General features: G+C 47.3%; 1 protein-coding gene across 1 annotated transcript in view; it reads right to left on the bottom strand.

Moving 5' to 3' along the window:
• Positions 1–22921, bottom strand: part of EPHA8 (EPH receptor A8) — a 63392-nt gene extending 40471 nt beyond the window's left edge. The window contains exon 1 of the mRNA XM_056865275.1: positions 22837–22921. The gene's annotated coding sequence lies outside the window, so the exon portion shown is untranslated. The remainder of the gene's footprint in view (positions 1–22836) is intronic.
• Positions 22922–25375: the final 2454 nt, after the last annotated feature.

The following is a 25375-nucleotide window of genomic DNA, read 5'->3' as shown; positions in this document are numbered from 1 at the left end:
GGGAATCCCCATTATGTACTAGAATCTGGGAATATCAGGACTAGGAGACCCCAGGTTTAAATCCCATTCTGCCATGGAATCTTACTGGGTGACCTCGGGCCAGTCACGCTCTCTCTGCCTAACCTACCTCACAGGGTTGTTGTGAGGATAAAATAGAGGAGAGGAGAATGAGGTAAGCCGCCTTGGGGAGAAAGACAGAGAGTAAATCGGCTAAATAAAATAAATAAGAAAACACAGGGAAGCAAGATTTCAAACATTAAAAAATAATTGCAAATAAATCTTAATTGCTTCCGAGAATCTGAAAGATTATGTTTACTGCATACGTTTTCATTTGGGAGGAGGGGTTAATGTAGTATTGCCTGGCTATATGGGCTGGATGGGGCTAATAGGCGCACATTTTTAAGAGATGGGCAGCCAATCTGCGGCTGTCTCATTCCCACCCCTACCCCCACCCATACACTGGACTGAATTACAGAGAATGTTCATAGGAGTGTTCAAAGGCATTTTGTTTCCCCAGCATGAGTGGCTGGATTTGCCTGGACTTCCTCATTAACTTAAGCTGGACTCCCTGGAGGTGCGGGACTTTTAAGCAGGTGACTTTGATTTCCCCCCTACCCTTCCTCCCTCCCTCCGGCTCCGTTTGGGAGACTCTGCTCTTTTCTGTGGTGCTAGCAGAGGGCTGGGAGGGGAAACTGTGCACCACGGGGCATAATTACCTTGGCTTTTAGTGTGCCGACTTCAAACTTGGATTATGTCCCAGGAGAAACGGGAAACAAATATGAAATTCTCGGCCGAGCCTCTGGAAAGCGGAGATTGCAAGGAGCACATGTGAGCCGTGTGAAATTCTCATTCAAGCGGCTCCCTCGGTTCCCTTTCTACCTGGTCTTGTTTCCAAAGTGTGACCAGCGCATTGGTGACCCTCCATGTTTCCACTGGATTTTTGGAAAACTGGCAAGCAGAAGCACACCGGCAAGTTTGTGGCAGCTACTATACTACTCTGAGTTCCTTCCGTTTATTTGCCTCTTTCCTCCTCCTCCATGTTACCGACATGCGTGCGTGCGCTGATCAAACATTGGGAAAAGCCATCTTGATGTGACGGCACATCAAATTATGTCAAGATTCTTTTTATGCAGTGCTCGCGTAGACCACACGAAACAAACTCGAACGAGCAACGCTCGATTACCACTCGGTTGAGATTACAATTTGATCCGCAGCCTTGATCTCCTGAAATTTATTTTTTTGAAAAAAATATTTGCAACTGGTATAAATGCCAAAAGAAGACACTTTGCTCATGCACCCTGTGGCTGCATCTTCTATTTCCCCCTCTTTGCCACTGGTGTATGTTCATGTGTACATGTTAATGACTTACAAAAGAGATGTCATGGCTATGTGGGTCATCTTAGGCCTGTTTTCTAGGCCCACTGTATCGTCTGGGCTCAATGGATGAGCATGAAGTTGTGGGATTTCTTGGTGGCAATGTTCCCCCTGGGCCTGCGGACCTTATGTTTGACACCCCTGTTCTAAACCTTATACCTCTTTCCTCCTTCATTTGATTCTGAGGAGCGGCTTTCACAACATCCCCAGAGGACTCGAGTTGCAATAACTCCATATAAGCCAGCAGGTTAGGAGGAACTATACTACTTAAATGTTGTGTAATTGTAATTCCCAGGTCTTTACCAACGGTTACCCATAAAATTTTGAGGATGAAAGGTACGCTGTCAGGAGGGACAACGAAACATTGTCTAAACATTCCACCATGGAACTTTTCCGGTCAGTTTTCTTTACCACTTCGGCATCTCCTTCAGCGCTTTCTGGTTGTTGTTCAAACTGCTTCTTATTTCTGGGTCTTAGCCAATTGGGGATCCCATAGCCAATGCAGTATCGCACTACCGCAAAGCTAATGAGTTCTCCCTACATGAAGACCTCAATAAGGCAACTCATAATAAAGCCTTTTTAAATGTGTGTTCAAACTGCTTCTTATTTCTGGGTCCTAGCCAACTGGGGATCCCATCGCCAATGCGATATCACACTACTGCAAAGCTAATGACTTCTCACTACTTGAAGACCTCAAGAAAATCGTCTCATAATGAAGTCAATGACTCCCAGCGAATGAATGAACGCGTCTTCTAACTTTTACCACCTCTCCCATAAGAACCGTCAACAAGAGGGGGCCTTTTACAGTTACTGAAAGCTTCCCACAAAACTCCCTCCCATTTTGTCTCATCGCTGATCACGGTTGCTCAATTAAAGTCTTCTGCTATATTTGCCTGGTTTTACTGTGTTCTTTGACTTCAAACTGTTTGCTGCTCTGAGGTCACAGATTTATAAAAGAGGGTGAACGTGACAAATGGACTTCTCCCATATAGTCAACAAGGTCTGAACAGATTGCCTTAGTTCCATTCTGCAACTCGAATCCTCTGGGAATGTTGTGAAAGCCCCTCCTCAGAATAAAATGAAAGGGGAAAGTGGTATAACGTTTAGAACAGGGGTGTCAAACATAAGACAAGCGGGCCGGAGCCAGACCCTTGAGAGCTCTTACTGGCCCACAAGCCAACCGAAGCAGCCGCCCACCCCATTCTCAATCTGGGCGGCAAGGCATGGTCTGGCCCGATCAAGTAACATTTATGTCATATCCAGCCCTCGTAGCAATTGAGTTGAGTTCGACCCCCCTGGTTGAGATACCTTCTCAACCTTCTCAACCTGGTTGAGATACCTTCTCAACCTTCTCAACTACAAAGCATATTTGCTAGAGCACTGGTTCATTCAAAGAGACTGAGATAACTCCATGTTTTGCAGTACTGACTTTTGACTAATAATATAGACATCCTTTCAAACTGTTCTTGAAAACTGAATTTACCTTGCTTGAGAAATTCATTTATGTACCGCCTTAAGTGTATTGATGACCCAAAGTTACTGTTCAGCTAATGGTGGAGGCTTCCTTTGAGAAAAAACAAACTTCTACTCAGACCAGCAGCGACTCTCCAGGGTCTCAGGCAGAGGTCTTTCACATCACCTACTTGCCTAGTCCCTTTAACTGGAGATGCCCAGGATTGAACCTGGGACCTTCTGAATGCCAAGCAGAGGCTCTTCAACTGAGCCACAGCCCCTCCCAAAGTAAAGTTCCTTGAGTTGCAGGAAGGCTCCCCCATTAATGGACTATATAATTTGGCTCCCCTTTCTTTGCAATTTGTCATGAGCAATATTTGAAGTGCATTTGCATGGGCATAGTTGATAGCATGGATCAGCATATAGGCAGGCAGCCAGTAGTCACTCTTGGCACACTGTCAGACCCTAACAGGACTGCTGGGAAGTTTAGTTTTGGCAGCCTTCTGATTCAGTTTAGAAGTCTGAAAAAAAACTACAATTCCCATCAATTCCAGCCACATTTTATTCTGGCAAAGAGAAATTAACAGGAAACATAACCTGCCATAGAATCCACCTTTCAATGCAGCCACTTTCTCCAGGGGAACTAACCAGCGTAGGCAGTGGTTAAGAGAGGTGGGTTGGAGCGGTGGACTCTGATCTGGAGAACCAGGTTTGATTCCCCACTCCTCCACATGAGTGGCGGAGGCTAATCTGGTGAACTGGATTTGTTTCCCCACCCCTGCACATGAAGCCAGCTGGGTGACATTGGGTTGGTCACACACTCTCAGCCCCACCTAACAGGGTGTCTGTTGTGGGGAAGGGAAGGTGATTGTAAGCCGGTTTGTTTCTTCCTTAAGTGGTAAAGAAAGTTGGCACATAAAAACCAACTCTTCTTCTTCTTCTTCTTCTTCTTCTTCCTGGAGGCTGGCAACCCTATCTAAGGATGTAGGGTTTCCCCCCATTTTCCCCATTTTATAGTTGCACTTGAGTGTTCTTGACTAGTGCTTGTGATAGGCCTGTTTGAATCTGTCTCTATCATTGTAAGTAATGTCTATGGGTGTGCATGGAATGTGGATTTTTTAAAAAAATCTACACACAGGGCAGACAGGTCCATGGCAGAGATTTCTGTAAACCTGTGCATGTATCTACAGTGCCTTCAAATCTCAGCTGACTTATCGCAACCCAGAAGAGTTTTCAAATCAAGAGACTAACAGAGGTGGTTCGCCTTTGCCTGCCTCTGCGTAACAACCCTAGTATTCCTTGGTGGTCACCCATCCAAGAACTAACCAGGACCGATCCTGCTTAGCTTCTGAAATCTGACAAGACTAGCCTGGGGCCATTCAAGGCAGGGCTTCTTTAAACCTGGTGGTCCAAAATGGAGAAGAAGAAGACTTGGTTTTTATGTGCCGACTCTTCTCTACCTTTTAAGGAGAATCAAACCAGCTTACAATCTCCTTCCCTTTCTCTCCCCACACCTTGTGAGGTAGGTGGAGCTGAGAGTGTTCAGAGAGAACTATGACAAGCCAAAGGTCACCCAGCTTTCATGTGGAGGAGTGGAGAATCATGCCCAGTTCTCCAGATTAGCATCCGCCGCTCATGTGGAGGAGTGGGGAATCAAACCCGGTTCTCCAGATTAGAGTCCACCGCTCTTAACCACGACATCACTCAGGCTCTTTTAAAAGTGGTAGGTGGGTTTAAAAAAAACACAAAGGTATCAATGATGTGTGCAGATCTATGATTTCCAGGACTCTAGGATCCATGGTGGGATTTTATACAGATTTTAATCCTGGTCTCAGGTCTCTACAAATTTTATTAATTGCGAGATATTCTCTCTGATGAAGAGAGGCTCCTAAAATTTCCTCCCCAGACTCTGAAGCTCCTCATTAGTCTGCTTGTTTCCCAAGCATTCGCTATCTCCTATTGTTCTGTTTTTTTTTCTTCATTTGCACATTCTGCGCATGAACCGTTTTCTGCAGCTTTCAGTTAATTTGTGTCTTTCCCACCCTCTATGTTCTCAATACACAGGTGTGCCTTCTTTGCTAGAAAACTGCAAGACACACAAACACACACACATCAGCCTTTTATGAGATGGTGCGTCCGAGCCCACTGAGGTAAGTTCTGGCCAGTGTTTTAGCCGGAAGGAGGAGGGCACGCTTGCACAGGGGCGACGCTGCGCAGAAAAATGCGGCACGCTCCAATTACAGAATTAAGTATAGAAATTCTCGTTGTCGAGCTAGAATTAAGTGCCGCACATCAACTGAAATTCAGGAAGGATTCCGGAAAGGAACTGAAGAAATCCTCTGTTCCCGATCATAATTAGTAGATTTCTGGCATGCTCAACAGCGACTGCATCTATCTGGGCCTGAGAAGCCACCCACTCACTTGAGGAAGGGGAACCCCACCGGATACTTAATGTGCATTAAATAACTTTCCGCAACCTCTGCTTCCATTCTTTGCTAATATTTCCATATATTTCGGAACACCATTTGTACCACACGTGGGTGATTGATATTCATAGGTGCCGGGGATCCATCTTTCTTAGCATTCAGTCGCTAATAGGTTTGACACAATTTGTTTGTTTTTCCAGAAAGGAAGATGCCATATGAGGTTGCCTAAAAAAAATTGCAAGCGTCATTTGTACCACAAAAGGTTGATTGATATTCATTGGTGCCGGGGATCCTTCTTTCTTAGGATCCAGTCGCTAATAGGTTTGATGCAATTTGTTTGTTTTTCCGGAAAGGAAGATTCCATATGAGGTTGCCTAAAAAAAATGCAAGCGTCATTTGTACCACAAAAAGGTGATTGATATTCATTTGTGCAGGGGGTCCTTCTTTCTTAGGATCCAGTTGCTAGTAGGTTTGATGCAATTTGTATATTTTTTTTAAAACAGGAACGGAAGATGCAATATTGGGTTGCTTAAAAAAATGCAGGGATTTTGATTTTTAAAAATCTGCCCGCATGCATATTACCGCGATAAATGCATCAAATGAAGATTGTGTGTGTCCAAAGAACGACTGCTTATTGCTCTTGACACTAATAGTGACGACGGGCTCCATGCCACGCCATTTTGAGCATTAATCTTTCATGACTTTTCATCTTGAAAGGCTGAGCGGGCACACGCACACGCCGTAGCGCTCTAGCATGGGAGCTCATGTCTCAGGCTGGACAAAGGCTGCCCTTCCAAATCTCCATTTATATCTACGTTCTCACTTGTGCAACTGACCTGAGGATCACCGGAATTACCGCTCATCTCTAGACCAAAAAGATCAGTTTCTCTAAAGAAAATGGATGTGTTTGAGGGTGGATTCATAGAATCATAGAGTTGGAAGGGACCACCATAGTCTTCTAGTCCAACCCCCTGCACAATATTCACAACTACCCCCACACACACTCCCAGTGACCTAGGGTTTCCAACCTCCAGGGTTGCCAACCTCCAAGATCTCCTGCTATTACAACTAATCTCCAGCCGACAGAGATCAGTTCACCTGGATGGCCACCTCTGGCAATTGGACTCTATGGCATTGAAGTCCCTCCCCTCCCCAAACCATGCCCTCCTTAGGCTCCACCCCAAAAACCTCCCACTGGTGGCAAAGAGGGACCTGGCAACCCTACAGTGACCCCTACTACTTGCCCAGAAGATGGCAAAAAAAAAAACCCACCCTCCAGGATCCCTGGTCTATCTGGCCTGGAGGGAAATAGCTTCATGACCCCAAAGTGGCGTTTGGCACTATCCCGGGCATGCAAGAAAGGGCCACGAGAGCCAAACACTGATGCAAACCTTCCTGCCCTCCCTCTCAGGATCTGCCTAAGGTCATAGAATCAGCACTGCTGACAGATGGCCATCTAGCCTCTGCTTAAAAACCTCCAGGGAAGGAGAGCCCACCACCTCCTGATTCAATAGCCTTGTACTCTACTGAGGTCCCTGTCCTCCCCAGGCTCCATTCCTAAATCTTCAAGAATTTCCCAATCTTGATCTGGCAACCCTACCCCACCATCCCCTGCCAGTGGCCAGGGGGGACCTGGCAACCCTATAGGAGTCAGAACCCCTCAGGTGCAATTACTGACTTCTGGTTATAAGCTCCCGGCTGCCACTCAAGGCTTAGCTCTCACAAATGGCACCCTTGAAGTCAAATATATCCTATAGAATATGAAATTTTAAAAATCCTCATTACAGATAGCTCGATTTTGAGCGAACGGCATATTGGAGCAGCTGATCTCAGCACTGGCCACATTACACACATGAATTATGGCCCTCCTTTTCTCAACATCCTTGCTTAAACGGTGTAGGAATAGGCTTGTTGTCACATTAGCTTCATCAGAACGGCAATTACACATTTCTGTGCCTGCCAATCTGTTAGCGGAGCATTGGCACGGTAGCCAAGATCTATTTTAAACACACAAATATTTTCTCAGCTTCCAGAGTGGAAGCTGTGTTAGTCGGCTGCAGCCAACACAGCAAAAAAGAGAGAGAGGGAGAGAGAGAGAGTTGTGGCACCTTAAATGGAAAGAAATTTGTCTTGGCAGAAGCTCTTGTGAACCAGGGCTTACTTCATCAGTAGGGTTGCAAACCACCAGGTACTAGCCGGAGGTCTCCTGCTATTACAACTGATCTCCAGCCGATAGAGATCAGTTCCCCTGGAGAAAATGGTCACTTTGGCAATTGGACTCCATGGCATTGAAGTCCCTCCCCTCTCCAAACCCCGCCCTCCTCAGGCTCCGCCCCCAAAATCTCCAGGTATTTCCCAGACCAGAGCTGGCAACCCTATTCATCAGGAGCATGAAACGTTAATCTCAGAATCCTAGGGTTTGCAAATCTGGGTTGGGAAATTCCTGGAGGTTTGGGGGTTGAGCTTTGGGAGAGCAGGTATTGTGTAGGAGCAGGAGTTCAGCATATTATAATGGCTTAGAGCAGGGGTGTCAAACATAAGGCCCGTGGGCCAGATCTGGCCCCTTGACAGCTCTTATCTGGCCCATGAGCCAGCCGAGGCAGCCGTCCCCCCACTCTCGATCTGGGCTGGCGAGGCATGACCTGCCCCAACCAAGTGACATTTATGTCATATCTGGCACTCATAACAATTGAGTTTGACACCCTGGCTAGAGTTTACCCGACAAAACCAGCCATTTTCTGCAGGGGAACTGATCTCTGTATCCTGGAAACCAGTTATAATTCTGGGAGATCTCCAGGCCTCACCTGGAGGTTGGTAACCTTTTCTCGCATGCATGAAAGGCGAAATTACCGCAATCTGGCCTCATTTAGTAACCTTCTATTTGTGCCAATGAATATATATTTCTGCCATCTGACAGTAACACTTCATACATTTTTGCAAATAGACTATTTGTGTCTTGCGAAAGTTTATGCTGCCTAAATATTCTACATAAGAAAGGCCCTGCTGGATCAGACCAAGGCCCATCAAGTCCAGCAGTCTGTTCACACAGTGGCCAACCAGGTGCCTCTAGGAAGCCACAAACAAGACGACTGCAGCAGCACCATCCTGCCTGTGTTCCACCGCACCCAATATAATAGGCATGCTCCTCTGATACTAGAGAGAATAGGTATGCAGCATGACTAGTATCCATTCTAACTAATAGCCATGGATAGCCCTCTCCTCCATGAATATGTCCACTCCCCTCTTAAAGCCCTCCAAGCTGGCAGCCATCACCACATCCTGGAGCATTCTATTCCTTAAGGTGTGGAGTAGGGGTTACTGGGGGTATAGGGTATAGGGGGTAGCTGTGAATTTCCTGCATTGGGCAGGGGTTTGGACTAGATGACCCAGGTGGTCCCTTCCAACTCTATAATTCTGTGATTCTATGATTCTGTGTCACAAGATTGCTTTTTCAAACTGAGAACTGAACTGGGATGAAAACCCTGGAGATCCACTACCAGTTAATTAATAGTAATTAAGTGCTGTCGAGTTGCAAGCAGTTTAAGGCAACCCCTCAGGGGTTTTCAAGGCAAGAGACAAGCAGAGGCAGATTGCCAATGCCTTCCTCTGCATAGCAACCCTGGGCTTTGGTGGTCTTCCATCCAAGTACTGACCACGGCCAACTGTGCTCAGCTTCCAAACTCTGGTCAGCTCATGGCTAGTCTGGGCCTTGATAGACCAGGGGCTCTGGCTCTCTATAAAACTTCTTCACGCGAGTTTGAACACATGAAGCTGCCATATACTGAATCAGACCCTTGGTCCATCAAAGTCAGTATTGTCTACTCAGACCAGCAGCAGCTCTCCAGGGTCTCAGGTAGAGGTCTTTCACCTCACCTACTTGCCTAGTCCCTTTAACTGGAGATGCCAGTGATTGAACCTGGGACCTTCTGCATGCCAAGCAGATGCTCTACCACTGGGCCACAGCCAGAGTCCAATTGCCAAAGCAGCCATTTTCTCCAGGTGAACTGATCTCTATTGGCTGGAGTTCAGTTGTAATAGCAGGAGATCTCCAGCTAGTACCTGGAGGATGGCAACCCTACTCCCAGGCCTTATGTTTGATACCCCTGCCTTAGAAGGATCTTTCCACACTCATCATGATTCCATGGAAAGCACGTTTTCCAATATTTACAAAGGCCTGAATTTACAAAGCAATCTCTTGATGGTATCCTACCTTGAAACAGCATGGAAACCAATCAATGCAGAAGATTCAAGGACATGGCAGATATTTCTGATGGAAGCTTTCCTGGTCCTCCAGACCTGGAAACCAAGAATGAATCGATTGCAAAGCTTACGTTGGAGTTGTTCCGAAGACAGGGAAAAGTCCGCGCTTCTGCAAATATATATATCGGCATTTGGGTGGCTTTTCTTTTCTCGTCGCATCGACAGCGTGAAAAATAATCTTCATTTCTGCCTCTTTGTACACGCTCCTTAAGTGGCCCACTGAGCAGCTAGAGACGCAGGATCGTTTTGCCAAACAATGCTGACATATTTTTTTTCAAGGGTTCTGGGGAAGCTGTGAAGTGTTTTCTACAAAGCATGCACTTGATTCAAACTTTGTTTTGGAATAATCTGGAAGTCTTTCCAGGGGCAAATCCGAGAGGATCGTGAAATCGCTGCTCTTATGCCGGATACTGTTCCGCTCCTTGATGTTTGATGTCTTTAGTAAAGATTTTTTTTAAAAATATATATTTTCTACTCCAAGCAAATATCAATTTCAAGTGTCTCGTCCCGATTGATTCAGCCCCCAAAATCCATGATTTGATTTGGCTTCTCATTTGCGCAAACTGAAATGGTGCTCCTTATTTTGGTGATATAGTCTGTTTCCTAGTGCCACACACACACCCCGCCATATTATGTGGATTTATGGCCACCCTATGAATTAATGACGTTCAAAATGTTCTATCATTAACAGCCTTGCTCAGGTCTTGCAAATGGGCCGTGGCTTCTTTGATTGACAGTGCAATCCTTTGCAGAGTTACTCCAATCCCATTAGGGTTGCCAGGTCCCTCCTGAACACCGGCAGGGGATGGGGGGCAGGGGTTGCCAGATCCAGGTTGGGAAATTCCTGGAGATTTGGGGATGGAGCCAGGGGAGGAAAAGGACCTCAGTGGGGTACAATGTCATAGAGGCCACCCTCCAAAGCATCCATTTGCTCCAGGGGAACTGATCTCTGTAGTCTAGAGATGAGCTGTAATTCCAGGGGATCCCCGGGTCCCACCTGGAGGCTGGCATCCCAAAAGCCCACAGAAATGAATGGGCGTAGGCTGGAGTAACTCTCCTTAGTCAACCCATCTCATACCATTATGTGCACATCAATAAATTAGCATTATGCATATCATTGTGAGTACTAGACATATAAAAAAACCTTCCATGGTGTGTTAATACAAACAAACATGTATCATGGTCAAGGTCCCCTGTGCAAGCACCGGATCATTCCTGACCCATGGGGTGACGTCACATCCCGACGTTTACTAGGCAGACTGTGTTCACGGAGTGGTTTGCCATTGCCTTCCCCAGTCATCTTCCCTTCACCCCCAGCAAGCTGGGTCCTCATTTTACCGACCTCAGAAAGATGGAAGGTTGAGTCAACCTTGAGCCGGCTACCTGAAACCGACAAACATATCTACACACATATTTATGTGTTTGTGTGTAAATGTAGATATTTACACCCTGCTTTTCTCCCCAACGGGAACCCGCAGCAGTTTACAGCATCATTCTCCCCTCCCCCACTTTATTTTCACAACAACAACCCTGTGATATAGGTTAGCCCTTCCCCCAATGAGCTCAGGGAATGTTCAAGGTAAGGTTCCCCTTTTCCCCCTCACAGTAGGTCTATGAGTAGGGTTGCCAAGTCCCTCTTCTCCACCAACGGGAGGTTTTTGGGGTAGAGCCTGAGGAAATTCTCTAGGAATTTCCTGACCCTATAACGCCCACATGGCTAAAGTTGGCATGTTGCATAAAAATCTAAATACTGTATTTATTCTAGTGATAATACCCACTGAAACCCACTACCCAAAATGTATTTTTAGCTTTTTTTGGTCCTCCCCCCCAAAAAAAACGTTTTAGCTCTTATTGTTCTGGAGATATCAGGGGAAATGTGACAGCTCCATCTTTGCTAATTGTTTAGTAATGAGCATGATTCTTCCCGCCTCCCAGTCCTCTAGCCAATAAATGGCACCACACCTAAAAAAGGATATTACAGAGCTTGAGAAGGTGCAGAAAAGAGCAACCAAAATGATTAGGAGACTAGAGCAACGGTCCTATGGGGAGCGGTTAGGATGCTGAGGGCTGTTTAGCTTGGAAACAAGGCGGCTAAGGGGAGACATGATAGAGGTCTATAAAATTATGCATGGTTTGGAGAGAGTGGACAGGGAGAGGTTTTTCTCCGTCTCCCATAATACTAGACCACGGGGTCATCTGCTGAAGCTGGAGGGTGAGAGATTCAAAACAGATAAAAGGAAGTATTTTTTCACACAACGCAGAGTTAAACTGTGGAATTCCCTGCCCCAGGATGTGGTGATGGCTGCCAGCTTGGAGGGCTTTAAGAGGGGAGTGGACATGATCATGGAGGAAAGGGGTATTCATGGCTATTAGTTGGAATGGATGTTGGTCATGCTGCATACCTATTCTCTCCAGGATCAGAGGAGCATGCCTATTATTTTGGGTGCGGTGGAACGCAGGCAGGATGGTGCTGCTGCAGTCGTCTTGTTTGTGGCTTCCTAGAGGCCCCTGGTTGGCCACTGTGTGAACAGACTGCTGGACTTGATGGGCCTGGGTCTGATCCAGCAGGGCCTTTCTTATGTTCTTATGTTATAAAGGAAGTATGCCTGACCAATGAAGGGAAAGCAACAGTTCTCACTTCTAATCGGCCAGAACCTTGGGCAGAAGGAAATTGCTGGATTCAGCAAACGGACAGCATGCGGCGAGAGCAAACTTTCCCTCTAGCCTCGTCATCAGAAGTACACCTTTAAAATTACGCAGCAATTTCGGGAACTATTTCGGGAACTATTTTCTCTGCAAGCACCTTAGCACGGTGCATTTGCGCTCTGGCTTTTGGTAAAAGGTGCTCCAGATTGCGAATGTTATCAAGGAGGAAGATGATTTGTGGCCAGTACTGCCTCACAGCTTGGAGACAGAGATATTGGATTTCTTAGCTTTACAGTTTTGAGGACCAGATTGGAGCAACCCAGTTGCAAACTGTGTACGGCCACCCTTATTTGGAATTAAGAGTAGGGTCACCAGGTCCCTATTCGCCAGCGGGGGGAGGTTTTTGGGGCCGAGTTTGAGGAGGGTGGGGTTTGGGGAGGGGAAGGACTTCAACGCCATAGAGTCCAATTGCCAAAGCAGCCATTTTCTCCAGGTGAACTGATCTCTATCAGCTGGAGATCAACTGTAATAGCAGGAGATCTCCAGTTAGTACCTGGAGGTTGGCAACCCTAATTAAGAGTGGTTAAACAATACAAGGTTTATAAATATCCTGACAGAGTTGGGAAATTCCTGGATTGGGAAATTCCTGGAAATTTGGGGAGGGGAGGGTTTGCAGAGGAGTGGAACCTCAGCAGTGTATAATGTAGGATTGCCAACTTCCAGGTGGCACCTGGAAATCTCCTGCTTTTAGAATTGATCTCCAGATGACCAAGTTCAGTTCCCCTGGAGAAAATGGCTGCTTTGGAGGTGGACTCTATGGCATTCTTTAGGTGAACTGATCTCTGTCGCCTGGAGATCAGTTGGAATAGTGGGAGATCTCCAGCCACCACCTGGCTGTTGGCCACCCTACCTTGACAAGACAAGCTTCTTCTGCCAAGGCCTAGACAGGCCCCAAGTGTGATCTCTCAGGGATACAGTGGTCCATTTTTTGCCCTGTTCCTTTTTCTTTGGCTGCTCTTCTGGCCTGGAGACTTGCGATCTGAAACCCTACCTGCTTACTCCTGATTTGGGGAAAAACATGAATGCTTAATCACCCCCTAGGAAACTGGTAATGAAGCATGCAAAGTTCTCACGGAGAGAACCCGGGGTGGGGGAACACATGAGCAAGCGACGCTGCTGGTTCTTGCATACTGAATTGTGTTTTTTTTTCTTTCTAAATATCTTGTTGGGGTGAAGCAATGGATGTTTGGCCATCGCTTGTGGTACTGCCAGGGCTGAGCTGTCCCAAGTCCATTAGATTTGGAAGGAGAAGAATTTTGTGCTTGGACCCGAGGCCTGTTCCAGGTGTGTACATTGTGGGGGTTATGGGTAGGGGGGGTCTCCTTTTGTGACCCCCCCATTAGGTGCACCTCCACTGCCTAGGGTTGCCAACCTCCAGGTAGTAGCTGGAGATCAGCTGGTGCCAGATTATATCAGACGACATTGTCCTGTGTGGTTCTTGTTTTGTAAAATCCTTGCTAATTGAACACCAACACAGCAAGCAAAGAGAAGGGGTGGGGGGGAGATCCTTTTGCCCTGTTGTGCTAATTTTCTATTTTCAGGGAGTTTGTCGGTGAAGGAATTAGAGATGTTTGCAAAATCCTATTAGGGTGGATTTTAGAGTTGATTTCCCCCCTTCAGACTGAATGGAAAATCTCATTAGGCGATCCAGCTAGTTGCCTGAGAAAGGTTTGCGCTTTTGGGTGACCCTACATTTTTTTTCTCATGGGGTGTGCAGAGTCAGTAAACACTGGAGGTCGTTTCAGAGAGCAGATGTGTTGCTCTGCAGCGGAAGAGCCTTTCTTGGTGACACCCCTCACAACTTCAGACTGGGACCCCACTTGTGTATGCTGAAAGGAGCTTTGACTATCAAAAGCTCTTACCTCCCCCAAAAATCTCATAGGTCTCTAAGCTGCTACTGGGTTTGATTCTAAGTAAACACTGGGGAGTTATTTTTTTGGGGGGTATCCTGTAAGTACCATCACCTGTAACCTTATGATCCAAAAATCCAGGATGAAAAACACACCCCTGTGTGAGCCAGCATGGTATAGTGGTTTGGAGCAGTGGACTCTAATTTGGAGAACTGAGTTTGATTCTCCACTCCTCCACATGAGTGGCTGACTCCAATCTGGTGAACCAGGTTGGTTTCCCCACTCCACCACACGAAGCCTGCTGGGTGACCTTGGACTAGTCACTGTTTTTTCTGAACTCTTTCAGCCCCACCTACCTCACAAGGTGTCTGTTGTGTAGTGTTGCCCGCCTCCAGGTTACTAGCTGGAGATCTGCTATTGCAACTGATCTCCAGCTGATAGAGATCAGTTCACCTGGAGAAAAGGGCTGCTTTGGCTATTGGACTCTATGGCATTGAAGCCCCTCCCCTCCCCAAACCCTGCCCTCCCCAGGCCCCACCCCAAAAACCTCCCACCGGTGGCGAGGAGGGACCTGGCAACTGTGCTGTTGTAAGGAGAGGAAGGGAAGGAGATTGTAAACCAGTTTGATTCGCCTTAAAAGGTAGAGAAAGTCAGCATATAAAAACCAACTCTTCTTCTTCCCCCCCCCAAAAAAAAAGGAGCAGAAAAGGATAATAAGAATTAAACCTCTTCAGATCAGCTCTTTGTGTACTGAAAAGCATCTATTTAAATCCTTTGTTTAAAATCAACTTTCCAAGGGCAAACTTTGAAGGTTTTTTTTTTCTATGATACAGTACAATTGTGTACTTCAACACAGAAACACACAAACAAAAAGCTCATGCACAATTAGTCCTTGGTGTGCTGAAAAACATATATTGTGAATTTTTTAGATTTTCACTACACAAAGGGCTGGTTCTGAAGGGGACTTTGTTATTGGCTTTGTCTCTGTGTTTCATAAGAGCACAATTGCTCTCTTTGGAAGCGCAGAAAACAACCAAAAAAGTCTTAATGAAAACCCTTTCAAAATTAGCTCACTGTATGCCAAAAAGCATGTTTTCAGTGTAATTTATTATTTTTTATAAAAGCAGGACAAACCAAGTGCTATTTCTGAAGGAAGTTCTCTCTCTTTTTTTTTTTTTTTTTGGTAGACATAGGGCATGGGGGCTCTTTCCCCAGGATCGTTCACCTTTCAAATTTGCAGAAGTACGAATGAATGGGACTTGACCTCAGTTTCCCCTTTCTCCATTGCAGGAAGGCGCTTTCTTCAATCTTTGGTTTCTGCTTCTCAACATTCTGCAAAATTTGCAGTAGAAGCAAAACGAATGATGCACACCCATTGAGGCAGTTCTGAGTCCTGTTCACATGTGACAGCCAAAGCATATACCTCCTGCATGTACATTAATAAGAAAGAGCTAATAATGGTTCACTTTACAAATGAAGCCAGGGACCAGTACCTGGATAAATGTGGCTGTGACCAGTACCTGGATAAATATGGGGTTTAAATCACACATTCAGCTGTATATGCATTGAATGTAACATAAGAACGATACATATACAAAGAAAAATCAAGTGTACATTGCATATGGATCATGCAGGTGTTCACCGTAATTTGTGAGCAGGGCTCTGGAATGCAGTCATCGAAGAAGAAGAAGAAGAAGAAGAAGAGGAGGAGGAGGAGGAGGAGGAGGAGGAGGTGGAGGAGGAGGAGGAGGTGGTGGAGGAGGAGGAGGAGGAGGTGGTGGAGGAGGAGTTGGTTTTTATATGCTGATTTTCTCTACCTTTTAAGGAGAATCAAACAGGCTTACAATCTCCTTCCCGTACTCTCCTCACAACAGACACCTTGTGAGGTAGGTGAGGCTGAGAGAGCTCGAAAAGACCAAGGTCACCCAGCAGGCTTCATGTGTAGGAGTGGGGAAACCAACCCGGTTCACCAGATTAGAGTCCGTTGCCCATGTGGAGGAGTGGGGAATCAAACCCGGTTCTCCAGATTAGACTCCACTGCTCTTAACCACTACACCACGCTGGCTCTCAGGAACATTCAAAATTGGCTTCCACCTCCTGTACCATACATAGGGTTGCCAACCTCCAGGTACTAGCTGGAGATCTCCTGCTATTACAACTGATCCCCAGCCAATAGAGATCACTGGCCAAAATATTTAATCCTTATCTTTTAAAATAGGCAGCTGATATATATCTATATATAAACTTTGCAATCTTTACAGTCTCCGATTTGTTTGTTATTTAAAAAATTTCAGGAAGGGTGAGTGCCTTCTTTCCATTATCAAATGACTCAACCAGTCTTTTTTTTTAAAGCTCCCCCCCCCCCCCAAGTGGCACCAAAGGAATATGGCTGCCATGGAGACAAGAAAAACGAGGCCGGCCTGGGCGGAACCTGGAAAACCCATGCTTTCCTGCCCACACGGCAACTGTTGTGACCCTACTGTGATCTTTCCTGAAGCATCACGCCAAAGTCCGTTTCAGGAAGGTTGGAGGAGAAAAACAGGGAAAACCTGAGAAGTGCATCGAAGCGTCACAAGGCTTTAGGAATGTGGAGGTGGGGGAACCCCACTTTCCAATAGAATAGATGCTGGGGCGCATTACCCATGTACATTAGCTTGTACCCATGTACAAGCTATCTAATTCCAGCCCACTTCTGCAACCATCAGCGCTTTGTCAAGGCAACAAACTCAGTGGTTCTCCTCCATGCACGGCAACCAAAATGTCAACGGTGTGCTTGGTGCTGTACAAATGATGGGCGCGATTCCCAGAAACCTTGTAGAAGGATGAGGAAGACAGAATGGTGGGGCGGGAGCAAGCAGCTGTGGAAGGCACCCAGCTCTGCTTTTACTTGACCTAATACACTGCTTGATGTATACACATCCTTAAGAGCCCAGCATGTAACAGAAGGTGAGACATGGAAGCCATGTTCTAGTATATAAGGAATAAATAACCTTACAGGGAGCTTCATTATACTAGAAGGGCTTTTAAGCATCTTTTACTGTACATTATGACACAATTATATTATTAGGATGTGTGCTAGATTATAACTCTATGACTGACCACTGAGGAAGGCCTTCTCAGGCCGAAACGCGTTTGGTCCTTATTGGATCCTACTTTGGTCAATGTAAAATTGTACAAAGCATGTGTATAAGTTTGTATGCGTATACTGAATGTGAAAGTCTTGCCTATGTTAGAGGCCTTATGTTTTATACTTGACCTTGCACCTTATTAAAATTCATATATTTGTAATTTTAGCATTTTTCAGATCAACCTCTTTGGTTTGGAATCAGCATTTGGTTGAGTTCCATTTGGTGTTTCCCCCCCTTTTTTGTTGTTCTTCCAGGCACCCAGCTCTGCCTTTCCTTGTCCTTGTAAGCCGTTTTCTTTCGCGGGGGGAAATTCTGAGACGGCTGCATGCACCCGAGAGGTAATCGTGCAAAAAGAGGCCCGTCGTGACCGCCGCACAGGCTAATTGGACGCTGGTAGCAAGTTGCAGAGTTATCCACAAACATTCGAAGCGATCCTCGACCCTGAGACCTGAATTATTCTTGGGATGCCCTGAACCCAGCCGCAGAAACACCAGCAGCGCTTCCGCCCTGTCCGGCCAGCTTCGGCAAAACAGCTCAGCAGGGCAGCGGACAGTGTGAAATCGATTCCGAGACGATTTCGATTTTCTCACCCCTGTGGCTTCAGCCCACAAACCCCCGTTTCAAAATGTGCTGGTCGGGCACAGATGGAACCTGCGGTTCTGTATTTTTGCACCATTCCCGGCATCGGATTTTCCCCATAAAATATATGTCTTTTGCAGTGACATTGGTACATTGCTATATCCCCCTTGGTGTCTTCTGTGTATATATGCTAGCTGTGTCTCAATACCATACTGTGTATAAGAATAGGCATAGTCGATAGGAACGAATCCACCAACACAAATGACAAACCCAGAGAATCAAAACTGTCACGAGCGATCTAAAGGGATAGAAAAAGCAACAGGACAGAGAGACAAGGTAGCTTTGTGGCAAAAAAGACTGAGCTGCCAAGAAGTCTTCGGTTCAAATCTCACCTCTGCCATGAATATATTCTTTGGGCTACTCTGCCTTAAGTCCTTCCATCTGCAAGATGAGACCAAAAATGCTAACTTACCTTACGGGGTACTATAAGTATGAATAGATGGCATGCGTGAATTGCAAAGAATGAAAATTCAGATTATTATAAGCCCCATGCACTTGGACATACCTTCTCTATTCCTAAGGTTTTGTTTTTGGCTGGAAGAACAGACAAAGGGAAGCTCATATACAGAAAAATTGTTTGCAGGGCTGTGGGCGAGCAAACCAGGACAATTTTGTGGTGAGAGTATCAGCCTAGGGGAGTTCGGAGACTCGGGTTCCAATCCTCAGTCTGCCACCAAAGCTTGGACCAGTCTCTTTCTCTCGACCTAACCTACCTCACAGGGTTGTTGTGAAGCTAAAATGGAAGTGGGGAGAGCCATGTATGCTACCCTGAGCTCCTTGGAGGAAGAACAGGCTAAAACCATTCTAACCAAAGAAATGGGTGTTCACACGAACTCCCCAAAGCTACAGTCCTTCCACCAGATTTGGACATAGAATCATAGAATCATAGAATCATAGAGTGGGAAGGGGCCACCAGGGTCATCTAGTCCAACCCACTGCACAGTGTAGGAAATTCCAAACTACCTCCCCCAACACCCCCAATGACCCCTACTCCATGCCCAGAAGATGGCCAAGGTGCCCTCCCTCTCATGACTTGCAAAACCGGTCTTCGAAGCTGCCTCTTGGTCCAATGCCCTTTTTAATGATTTCCTAGGCGTACTGAGCTACATTTTGGATTTCCCTCATTAAGGTTGATTCCTAATTCATCAGTTGCATTATCGAACATGACCAGGTCATTTGAGAGAGCCACCGTGGTGTAGCGGTTAAGGTGTCTGACTAGGGCCTGGGAAACCCAGGTTCAAATCCCCGCTCGCACCATGAAAGTTTGCTGGGTGACCTAGGGCCAGCCGCAGACGCTCAGCCCTGACCCTAGCAATATTTGGATGGGAGACCTCCGAGGACTACCAGGGGCATGATGCAGAGGCAGGCAAAGGCAAACCACCTCTGAACGTCTCTTGCCTTGAAAATGCTATGGAGGAGGAGGAAGAAGAAGAAGAAGAGTTGGTTTTTATATGCCGACTTTCTCTACCACTTAAGGAAGAATCAAACTGGCTTACAATCACCTTCTCTTCCCCTCCCCACAGCAGACACTAAGAGAGCTGTGACTAGCCTAAGGTCACCCAGCTGGCTTCATGTGTAGGAGTCAGCTGTGACTTGATGGTGCACACACGCACACAAAAGGTCATTTGAAATACTGAAATCCAGGGGGAAATAGCAAAGAGGAGCATTTCAGAAGTGTGCAGAAGCACCTGACCCCGAGTCGACGCAGTCGTAAGACCATTTCAGGGGCCGCAACTGCACTAAGAAAGCCACCTCCCATCAGAAAAAGATAATATGGATCGGCCGGCACTTTAAAACAACAACCTTACTTTGGGGACAGTTTTACTCACAGGGCATCTGCCTCGGACCCCACACTGGTGGGGCCTGAGCTGGGAGCTCCTCCACCCCTGCAGGCACTGGGTCCAACTGCTGCCTGGAAGCCACAGCGGAGTCACTTCTGATCCCCAACATCGCCTGAGACTCAGGCATTGTGGGAGAAGAGGTTGATCAAGTCTAGGGTAGTCTGGGAGCCTTCCCTGCCCTACTGATCACATTCCCCCCACTCTCATTCCCTGATTGATTCTGGGACCCCCCTCCTTGAATTTTGTGCAGGGCTACAGACGTTCTAAGGAGCCCCGTGGCACAGAGTGGTTAGCTGCAGTACTGCAGTCCAAGCTCTGCTCACGACCTGAGTTCGATCCCGACGGAAGACGGTTTCAGGTAGCCGGCTCAAGGTCGACTCAGCCTTCCATCCTTCCGAGGTCGGTCAAATGAGTACCCGGCTTGCTGGGGGTAAAGGGAAGATGACTGGGGAAGGCACTGGCAAACCACCCCATAAACACAGTCTGCCTAGTAAACTTTGGGATGTGACGTCACCCCATGGGTCAGGAATGACCCAGTGCTTGCACAGGGGACCTTTACCTTTTTACAGACGTTCTAAGACCGCTCCTGGCTGGATTCAAATGATCCTTTTTCAGAGGTTGAGATTGAATTTATATACAATAGCACGGGGGGCGGGTATCATCTGTGCAGCCATTTTGTTTCCTGCAGGGTCCACTTTCTCTGTTCATTTGCCTACCCTCAATAATCAGGTATTGGGACCATTACCTGATCCAGAAAGGATGAACACTCTTACCTAGCATACTTCTGGACCCATTTTCTTGGTCCATAGCAAACTAGCTCGCGGTTGTCACACACAAGCGACTCGCCGTGTTACATGCACCACAGTCTCTGTGGGAAAACTCCCAACCACTGGTTGTGGTCACGTCGCTGATTTATCCTGGTGGCGCCGGCTCCCCATTCACACTCAGTGTCGGCGCACGGTCTGCACGGCCCCAATTCCCAAACATTTGCGCATTTAAATGCAGTGCCTCTCCAGAAGGAGCGCTTCGAAATGGCAACAGAGAAGGGGGAGGATCCAATAGCAACGCGACCAAGGAAGGAAGGAGAAAGAAGCAGAGGAATGAAGTGTCTTCAGAACGGAAATATCGTGTCCATTCTACCTCCCCCCCACTCATCCTTCCTTACTCTGTAACCTGGCACATTATTTCTGGTATCCACCCTGCCCCCTCAACTGCCCCCATCACTGGGGTAATCTTGGCAGCATAAACCTGAAGCCAAGGACAGTTTCCCCTTACATTATCCTTCGACACACACACCCATCGAATCAAACCATTCTGGCTTCCCCAGTCCTTGTCAATTGATATTGCAGGAAAGGAAGCCAGGAAGCCCAGCTAGGACCAGAACGATGTGATCGACTCAGCCCAATATTGGTGGAAAAGTCCCTAAAGTCAAAGGGGCGCGCGTACATTTGGAGCAGAATGTTGTCCCAGAAGTCAAGGCATTACAGAAAGCAGAACTGTACAAGCCGCACAAATCCAGACTAACCCTGAGGGGGTCCAGTCTGATCTTTCCCTGTCTCTCTCTTAAGGAGCGCAGTCCCCCAATTTCCAGTCTGATCTTTCCCGGTCTCTCTCTTAAGGAGCACAGTCCCCCAATTTCCCATTGGCCGAGCAACACCTATATCAGGTATTTTTCAGGCTAGCAAGTCACAGAGAGGCTTGCTTTTTGCATCCCACTCCTCGGGCATACCAGCATCTTTTTCTTCTGCCAGTCAGCTGCCGATGACCTGACATGCTCTTGCTGTGCTTAATGTAGCTTTGACGTCCCTGAGCTGGCAGGAGAAACTGAAGAGCCTGGAGGCTGGCAGTTCTGTTGCCCTGCCATGACCCCCCTGCCCTCTTCCAGCCACTTGGAGAAGCAAGCAAGTGTGGTGACCGCCCAAAGAGCTGCCAGTCGCCGGGAGGCAGGGTGACACCACTGCACTTTGGGCCCCCAAGGAAAGTTGGCATAGGACGGAAGGAAAATGTTGAGGACTAGCGTCATGGCAGGCCTCGGGGGCGGGCAATGGCCAAAATTGGAGAGGGAGCCAATCTCACATTTGCAAGAAGCATGATAAGGGGAGGGGAAAGGCTCTGAGTTGATGGGCATCGGAGGCGGCGGTAGTACTGAGGGCGGGCAAACAAAGAGATGGACAGATTGGCTTGTGGGATGTCAGAGCAGAATATGGGCAGGGGCTTTGCTGTCTCTGTTGTAGGCGAGAGAGTGGAAGAACCTGAGTCGGTAGCTGGTGGAGGCAAGGGGGTGCAATACCCCCACCAGCTGTCCGCAGTGGTAGGATCCCAGGCTAAGTAGGATGGTTGTGGGTGTCTCAAAATGGAAGAAAGGAGTGAAATAAGTCAGGATGGGGGGATGGCAGGGCCTGAGAGTTGGCAAACAGGTATGGCGGCTCAGCAGCAAGGGTTGGCACTGGTGGTTCCATGCACTGCTGAGGCTAGAAAGAAGCATGGGTGGTGTCACCCTCGGGGAAGAGACGGGCAGTTGATGCCATGGTGCCAGCTCATGCCGGTGCCAGATGCAGCTACGATTGTTCCCTTTGGAGCGCCATGCTCAAAATGCTATCGGCAGAGCGGGGCTCGTCCATAGCCAGATTCTTCCCCTTTGTTGCAACTCAAGCAAGCACACTGTTACCAGGGAGGCTCGAGCAAGGGTTCTGGCACAAGGGGCAGGAAGGGCACAGGACCCAGAGATGCCCTTGATGCCCTTCTGCCTCCCATAAGATAAGTTTTCTATGTTTTAAGAGATGCCCAGCAAAAAGCCTTCTTCCTTCTGTCATGCTAAGAACGCCAATGGTACGGCATGGCACTCTGGTAAACATCGGGAATCCTGTTTGCACCGTGTTTGCACACTCTGTCTCCACCGACAGCTGTACAGGTGCTAAGGACTTTGTCGCGGATTCCTGGAGCCAGGGCTACTGGGCGCCAGAGGCTGACCTGGGTCAGGTCTGTGTCCAGGAGCTGCAGCCCAGGATGTTGTCACTGCTCCGGTCGGAAGTTTGGCGAGAGAGCCTCCGGCCCTCCGCATGCCACCTGACCGGTGCCCGTCCCACACAAGCCAGCCGCTGTCATTGCAAAGAGCACCGCTGCCACCCTCCTCGTAGACACGGGCCGCGCAGGTTCTTACCTTCGCTGGTGGTTGCGGAGAGGCGAGCGGCAGACGCCACCAGGAGGACGGCAAGCCAGGCTGTCCCCTCTGCACGGGTCCCTGCCATCACTCGGCGGCGGCACGGTGGGACGGAGCCAGCGCCGTGCTCCCAGTGCTAGCGGCGGAGCCCTGCTAATCCAAATGCACTTTGCACACATTTGCTCACATCCACACAGGCGAACTGCATGGGAGGAGGGGACAAGACTGCCTGTCACAGCTCCAAAGCCAATTGGATTCTCAGCCTCGGCCGATATCCCTTCCTTCCCCCCCTTCCCTTCCCTTCTCCCCCCACCCCACCCGTAGTCGCCACACATACTGGGCAGAGAGAGCATATCCTGATCGGCGACGGGGGTCTCTTTTGTCCAGCCGTCTGCTGCTCCGTTCCCCCTCTCCTGATGCTGTTTAAACAGACCTTGCGGCTGCTGGGTCCTTCCACAGGAGGCAGAATGTTTGCGGTTGCTAGGTAACAAAAACTTACTGCCGGAGCATCCTTCCTGGACCCTCCGCTGTTCCTCTTTGCTTCAGGTGGGCTATCACGGTCCAGAGAGGGATTGTCTCATATAACTAGCTCTGGAGTACAGGAAGCACATGGTTCAAAAACAGGGACCTTTTCCACGTCTCATCATTCCTCTGAAAGTTCAGGGGTCCCAGCTGCTTTGCCCATATACACCAAGACTATGGGGTAATACCAATTATAATGGGTTTTAAAAAAAAAATTTGACATGGTAGTTCCCTAAACTGCCCAGAACTGACTTGCCATGTCCCATCTCTAAACAGATTAGTATTTTTTTAAAAAAAAAAATACCCCAAGTGAAGCAGCATTGAATGAGACAAAAAGCTAAATTCCCATTATAAACGAAATTCCCTTTCTAAACGAAATTCCAGTTATAAGCAAAATTCTTGTTATAAACGAAATTCCCATTATGAACGAAACATCCTAAATGTGCAGTGATGTTATTGTCAGTATTTATCGTAACGCTTAGCAGTTCAAGAGCTATTTCCAAAACGTCGAAAACGATCGTCGGTTCGCTGAAATCCTTCCAGCAACCCTGTGGGGTTGGTCAGTAAGATTATATCGCATGTGGGAGGCTGAGGCTGGACAGCACGGCTGAAGTAGGAATGATTTTGAACTCGCCTCTGCTCTCTCGGTGTGTGAAATAACCCATTTTGATTTCACCTCTCCCTCATGTAAATTAGAACAGGCAGTTCTTTATCTTTGTATTATTGTTCTGTTTCTTCCCATCAGAGGTTTCCCTTAGAAGGTACACATCTTTATTGGTATGTTAATAAATCAGAATTAGACATGGTATATAAATAATGTACATGTTTACATATAAATTGTACATAAAACAGTATCACATGCATACATGTGTGTGTGTGTGAAGTGTCTTCAAGTGTGTGAAGTGTCTTCAACCGACTTTTGGTGACCCAGCAAGGGGCTTTCAAGGCAAGTGGGAAGCAGAGGTGGTTTGCCGTCGCCTTCCTCTGCAGAGTCTTCCTTGGTGGTCTCCCTTACAAGTACCAACCCTGTTTAGCTTACAAGATCTGACAAGGTCAGGCTATAACATGCTGCCTTCCCTTGCACATGCATACATAGGACAAGCAAATCTACATGACCAATAGCACAAAGTGGAGAAAAAGAACTGCTGTTTTTTTTTAAAAGGAACAAAAATGAATGAAATGAATGAAAGGGAGCTGGTTACTCCCTAGAACATTACTCAGTGAATTCATGACAGAGGCAAGATTCAAACAAGGAGCTTCTGGTCAGTCATTCAGCTAAGGGATGTCGTTGGGTAACTTTAGGCCATTTTTACATGGTCAGTTTTGATGCTCGCTCAAAGCTGTTTTTAAAAAAAATGCAAATTTAAAAATGCCTATTCAAGGTCCCGACGCAAAAGGAGAAATTCCACCCCCACTCACTTGCTTCTTCGTTCCTGTTTGCATAGCCATTAGCATGTGCATAGCTAATGCACCTCTGTTGTTTTACGTGGTTCCTAGAGGGGGATTCTTCATGTCAAAAACCAAAGGTCACGTTAAATGGGCTCTTTAGTAATGTGAAGCAGGTATGCGCTGGCTCTGCAGTCACTTCCGGAATGACGGTTCTGCGTGCAAAAATTTTAAAAAATATGTGCGGCAATTCAGCCTGGAGCGTGCTGCTAATTACCATGCAAAAATGGCCTTAGACTCTAAAGCTTAATGGTTTGGTTTTGCCATGGAGTTTCTGGCGATTCCTAGAGCTACCTTTTGTCTCTTCCTGGTTTTACCTTTAAATGACATCGCAACATCGGTGATGTCACCATCACATATACATCCCCTTGTCCCCGCCCTCTGGCAACCCTACTCGGGGTGCTCGTCAAGAAGAAGAAGAAGAAGAAGAAGAAGAGGAGGAGGAGGAGGAGGAGGAGTTGTTTTTTATACCCCGCTTTTCTCTACCTTTAAGAAGTCTCAAAGTGGCTTACAATCGCCTTCCCTTCCCCTCCACACAACAGACATCTTGTGAGATAGGCGGAGCTGAGAA

The sequence above is a fragment of the Euleptes europaea genome, chromosome 19 (assembly GCF_029931775.1).
Source record: "Euleptes europaea isolate rEulEur1 chromosome 19, rEulEur1.hap1, whole genome shotgun sequence".
NCBI lineage: Eukaryota > Metazoa > Chordata > Lepidosauria > Squamata > Sphaerodactylidae > Euleptes > Euleptes europaea.
The sequence above is the reverse complement of the archived record's forward strand: the minus strand, read 5'-3'. Positions and strand labels throughout refer to the sequence as shown.